We start from the raw sequence: 6,779 nt of genomic DNA on the forward strand, positions 1-6,779 counted from the left end.
ATACACACTTTTGACTGGTTGTAGGAAGTCCTACAAATCCATTGATTGTAGTTTGAATGCATTGTACAACATATATATACCTATCTCAAAGATGGGCAAATGATTTTCCCAAAAGAATGAAGAAATGATGGCACATAAAAAAGAAGTTCAGCAGAATTTCACATTACCCCAAACGGAAGCACTCAAAGCCGGGCGCGGATACTCCTGTTATGGAATGATTTCACCATTAGACTAGGAACGCCGAGTAGACGCAAAAGCCAAAATGCGTCTGCTGCAACCCTGCTGCCATCTCTGAACCGCACAACGCATGATGGCTTTTTCATGCCATTCTGCATCCGCCCAGGCTTTCCAAATACTTAATACGTCCCCCCTCTCTGACTGATCCACTAGTTCTTACCTATCCCTCGCAAAAAGGTCATCTTTTTCCAGCTTAAGCTTTAAAGATCATCACTGCATGCATAACAGAGCTGGGGCTAGTTGCAGCCTCCTGATGTATCAATGACACTCCCACCAATCCGTATAGATTATTTTGTACTACTTCTGGTACTATTTAATCTGTTGTTGTCATCAGCTCACCAACCAATGCAGGGTTTCACTATGCAACTTGTGGGTATAATAATGGTCCTAAGCCCATTGTTCTTGTTTAGCGAGTGCGTGCATCAGAGTCAGCCAGTCAGTGTATGCACAGTAGTACTGCTACTCATTCTGCAGAACTTGCTTTGTTGGCGGTGCTCATTTTATTTTTGTTACAACACAAAAGGGGGGACTACGTGCGAATGCAATACTATTTTTGTTTTACCTAGAAATTGAATCTCTTTTCTATAGTAATTTTCCTTTTTCATCTAACGTAGCAATGTGTTAGTACTAGTAATAGATATCCGCTCCGACAAGGCGTCTCTCACTCTCTCTTGATTGGAGTCTGAACATACCCAAAGAGGAAAATGGATAATTAATTGTAGACTCAACGGTGTTCAACAATACTATCTTCATTCCAATAAATAAGGCTTATATTATTATTGAAAAGTCAAAGCAACTAAAGTGTGACCAAGCTTTTACAAATAAATCATTAACATGCAACTATAAAATCAATATCAATAGATACATCACAAAATATATTTGTTAGAATACATATAGAACATAGAGATAGACTAGGACTCTAGAGATATTATCTTGTACTCCAAGTCTACTTCCTCATGTATTTCTATATATACCCCATAAAGGTCACCGAAATAATCAACGAAACAAAACAAATATTAGGGTTCTACAACTTTCTACATGGTATCAGAGCGGTTAGTCTCACGACGCCGATCTTAGGTCTTCCCACCACTTCTGCATCGCGCCGCCCCCGGGGAGATCTCTCCTCGGGGGCGCGGCACCCGATCTTGTCAAAGATCAGATCGGTTCTTTAGACTAGATTAGATCCAAATTTCGGTTTTCCAATTTTCCCAATTCTATAGATTAGATCCAATTTTCGAAATTTTAGTTTCCAATCTCTAGATTAGATCTAAATTAGCCAAATAAATCATCAGATCACGATCCTCTTCCGGCGCAAATCAGTGCAGAAATCCGTTCGAAGAAACCGGCTCCAAAAAGGGTACAAGCAGTGCACGGCGGCGCGGCACGGCGCAACGGGCGGCTTCATCGCGTGTCATCTACGCGACTCCAGGCTTCCGATCCCAGCGCCATGGACTACAAGACTAGAAGGTATGGATGCACCATCAGATCTAATGCACCAATACATGTGTGCGTGCATCATGGGCCACGGAATCTGCATCAACTCCTCATACACTACGACGTCTTTGCGCGGCCACGGGATCGACTGCGGGAGGGCCATCTCCCACGCGTCGGCACGCCGACTATCGAGCCACACCAATTTGCACTTCATCGAGCCGGAACTACAACGAGCCGAACCACGAAATCAAGCTGTGCGACTACGCCAACCTAGGAGCCAAGATCATTGTCGGGCACATCTACTACGAGAAGCGACATCGATATGCAAAATCCACACGCCAGGCCGGTGTGGAAGTTCTTCATCGACTTCTCCAACAGCGCGACATCGTGTCGCTGCGAGGGACGCCTCCAAGTGACACATCGTCGACACTCCTGCTGCTTCGACATCGCTGACGCTACATCGCCAAGGTCTACATCACCGTGGTCATCATCGACATCGTCGTCAACACTACGCCGCCGCCACCGCACAACATCGTCCACATGATGGACATGAAACTACGACGCCCTCTGATAGTACAACTGCAAGGCACGACGCCGGCATTGACCGCGTCCGACGGCTAAGACTGCGTCGACACACCACAACCGCGCACACGGTTCTGGCAAAACCGTGAGTGCTTGGTGGGCTTCCTCCAGTCCAAAACTGGTGGTCTCACCTACGACCGCGTCCTCTGGCATCAGCAAGACGCCTGCGACGGTACCCCTCAGGGTGCAAAACGTCGCCCCCGACGGTACCTTTTAAGGTGCAAAACGTCGGCCCCGACTGCAGCTCCGTCCAAATAAAAAAAAGGAAGAAGAAACCCGCGCAATTTTTTGCGCCTCCGGCGAATGCGGCTACACATCTACGATGACTACCTCGACCACGGCTACATCACGATCGGCTATCTCGACATCGACATCAAGACAATATCTACAGCTACACACAGTCAACAGCGTCCGCGTCGTCACTTGCGTCCACGCCACTCCCGCTGTGACTGCGGGAGGGAAGAGAAGGAACTAGAAGGGGACGCCGATGATGACAAGGAGGAGAAGAGGACGGAAGCGCGGGACATCAGATTCAGTCGCAATCGTCTGCTTCACTCCCGCTACGACTGAGGGGGAATGTTAGAATACATATAGAACATAGAGATAGACTAGGACTCTAGAGATATTATCTTGTACTCCAAGTCTACTCCCTCATATATTTTTATATATACCCCATAAAGGTCACCGAAATAATCAACGAAACAAAACAAATATTAGGGTTCTACAACTTTCTACAATATTATCATAAATATCTATAGAATATAATATTTATTGATAGATTTTTCTAAAATTTTAGTCAAATTTTCTTAGTTTGATTTTAAAAAAATATAAGCCTTATTCATTGGAACGAGTATAGTAGGATTGAATACGGCGGGTTGAAAGACTTTTATTTTAAAAGATGGACCTATTATATATGTTACTTAGAATTTTTTCATGTACTCCTTGCTTTGGTTTGTAGGATTTGAATCTATAGCAAATTTTTCTATGGTCATTTTGCATGCAAATTTACAGAAAAATTCCTATAGGTTCAACCTTATGAAATTTTTACTTTCTTTCTAGAAAATACACACACTTCTTTAGAAAAAAAATTATGTATTGCCATAGTGTAGGTAGGTAAGAGTGGTGGGGGAAGCATGCAATCATTAAACGTTTGCATATGTTGTTGTATATGTGTTTTTACATACAAGAGTATGATGCATGAAGATGTGTGCGGTATTGGAGGGTGTAGCAAAGCAACAAAAAAGGTAACACATTAGTATACGCCCATCATGGGATAATGGAGAACATCTACTTGGGGCCAAGTGACAAACCTTTTCATGCATGATGACACCTTTTTGGTATTTCTCTTCTCAACTTAATTTTTCAGGACATGTTGCCTCTATAAATATTACTATTAAATCATGAAATTTATGTGCACTTTATTATCTATAACATGATCACCGCCGTTGTCAAGATAAAAAGATCAAGTGAATATATGAACCTAGGTCCATTACTAAACATAAGCGTAAAACTTTCATCTTGTCCTCAGTATAGAGGATTGGGATATCTATGAGATCCTCACAAACATTACTTTTTTATTTTTGAAACATGAGAACAACTAGTCACCATTTACATGTTTAAATTGTTAAGTGCATAGATGACTAGAACTGTGACACTCTAGTTCGAAAGAATATATTGTTTGACCTTCTTGTTACTTCGGTTTGATACCCATACTTACATACTGAGAGATGGTACAACTATGTATGATACCCTTTACTTGGGGGTTGTCAACCACCATGGAGTAGGGTGGGGGTACACTGGTACAAAAATGGTTATTGGAGGTACTGTCTCGAGGTGGTTCTAGCCCAAAACAAAAGGACCAGGTCAAAAAAAGTCCCGCATGCGTTTTTTGTTTAAATATCCGCCCCTAAACAAATAAGCGCCTAGGCGTTTGAAACTAAAATCAGAATCGGATATTTGCGGAGAAAATATTGAAAATAGACTGTCCGTAATAAAGTAATTGCTGAAAACGATGAAAATAAAACCAAATTCTCAAACCATTGTATTAAGAATTAACAAATCATAGCCATAATTACTTCGACATGATGTTTGAATATCAAATATGTTACCTTGAACAAGCAAGATCATCACTTTTGCCACGTGAAGAACATAACACATGCATTCACTTTATCCCAAGTGAGGTAGCAAAAGAAAAGGAAAACCCATAATAGATCATGAATTTGTCTTCACTATCCAATCACTAAAACCATGCTACTCCATCTAGTACACACATCACCCCACACATGCTCTTGCATAGATATTGGATCAGAACAAATACTTATGAACGGGATACATAATAGACATATATCAATACATCTTGCACATAATATGATCAAATCTCATAGCACAATATCATAGAATAAGGATCCACCACAAGGTGCGCCACCGAATTCTTATTTTTGTGGCGAGAATTCTATGGTGCACCGCCCATGCGCCACAGAAAGCTTTTTTGATGCACCACTGATGAGCCTTTTCCTACTAGTGACGGCATCTTCGGCAACTGCGTCTCAGAATTTTTTTCCTGCAAGCCCGTGAACGACTACATCTCCTCTAACAGTGTTGGGGAAAGGGTTGGAAAATCTCCCTTGGCGCAGTTTCTCGAAGATGTCGTTGGTGCACACGCCGTACGACATCTTTGGAAACTACGTCTCGGAATTTTTTCCTGCAAGCCCGTGAACGAATACATCTCCTCTAACAGTGTTGGGGAAAGGGTTGGAAAATCTCCCGTGGCGCAGTTTCTCGAAGATGTCGTTGGTGCACACGCCCTACGACATCTTCGAAAAATGCGCCTCGGAAAAAATTTCCTGCAACCCGTGAGCGACTACATCTCCTCTATATATATGGTACAAAAGCCAACCATATCCACTTTTAATTTCTTACATGCATACAGTTACATGATTACACAAAAATAAATGGGAAATTGATTGCCATGTTGAGATACTCATTTGTGCCATGAACATTCTTCAATTAACTTGATGATGGAGCATCTTCATCATTTAACCTTCTTCATCCGTAACCATGGAGCATCTTCATCATTTAACTTGATGCTTGGGTCAATGTTCACTGTGAAGGGTGGAATTTCACCAAACTTATTATAATCTTCTGACATGTCTGTCTTATCCTTCACTCCCACAATGTTTCTTTTTCCAGAAAGAACTATGTGGCGCTTTGGCTCATCGTTTGATGTATTCGTTTCTTTATGTTTCTATTTTCTTGGTTTGCTAGACATATTCTTCACATAGAAAACCTGGGCCACATCCTTGGCTAGGGCGAATGGTTCATCTGTATACCCAAGATTGTTGAGATCCACTGTTGTCATTCCATACAACTTGTCTATCTGAACCCCGCTTCCTGTTTTCTTGACCCATTTGCACCTAAACAAAGGGACCTCAAGTTCCCATATCTCCTCTATGTAACCATAGTATGTGTCATTTGGGCCTTCGTTGTTAATTGCATAAAAGCGGACACCACTGTTTTGGTTGGTGCTCTTTTTTATCTTGGGTGATTGTGTAAAATGTATTCTCATTTATCTCATACCCTTGGAAAGTTAATACAGTCGAAGATGGTGTCTAGGCCAACAAATACAACTGATCTTCAATAGTGCTGTTATTCAGGAGATGTTTTTGCAACCAACCGGCCAAGGTCGACATGTGTTCATGTCCAATCCAATCGTTCGACTGCCCCGGGTTCTGGAAGCGTACAAAATTCTTGTATACACTGATATACGGAGCCACCAAGGTGGAACTTTGTAGAACTGTGTAGTGTGCTTGGGTGAAAGAAATCCCGTCCCTACGTATCATTGATTTCCTTCCTAGCATTCCTTTTCCACTTAGTCTCCCCTCATGCTGTGATTCAGGAACACCAATCGGCTTAAGGTCAGGAATAAAGTCAACACAGAACTCAATAACCTTGGAGATGCTTCCTTCTGGCCTAGCACGGTTATGAACATATTTCTTTAAGACTCCCATGAATCTCTCGAAGGGGAACATATTGTGTAGAAACACAAGACCGAGAATGGAAATCTCCTCGACCAGATGAACGAAGAGATGCGTCTTAATATTGAAGAAGGATGGTGGGAACACCAGCTCAAAACTAACAAGACATGGGACCACATCATTCTGCAACCTTGGTAGAATTTCTGGATTTATTACCTTCTGAGAAATTGCATTGAGAAATGCACATAGCTTCACAATGGGCAGTCGAACATTTTCCGGTAGAAGGCCCCTCAATGCAATCGGAAGCAACTGCGTCATTATCACGTGGTAGTCACGAGACTTCAGGTTCTGGAATATTTTTTCTCCATATTTATTATTCTCTTTATAATGGAGGAGAAGCCAGACGGGACCTTGATACTGCTCAGACATTCAAAAAATAGTTTCTTCTCTTCTTTTGTAAGAGCGTAGCTGGAGTAATAATGTCCTTTATCTGTATCATGCAGTTTTTTGGGGTCTTTCATACGTTGCTGGTCCTCCCGTGCTTCTGGTGTA

The sequence above is a fragment of the Lolium perenne genome, chromosome 2, assembly GCF_019359855.2.
Source record: "Lolium perenne isolate Kyuss_39 chromosome 2, Kyuss_2.0, whole genome shotgun sequence".
Lineage (NCBI taxonomy): Eukaryota > Viridiplantae > Streptophyta > Magnoliopsida > Poales > Poaceae > Lolium > Lolium perenne.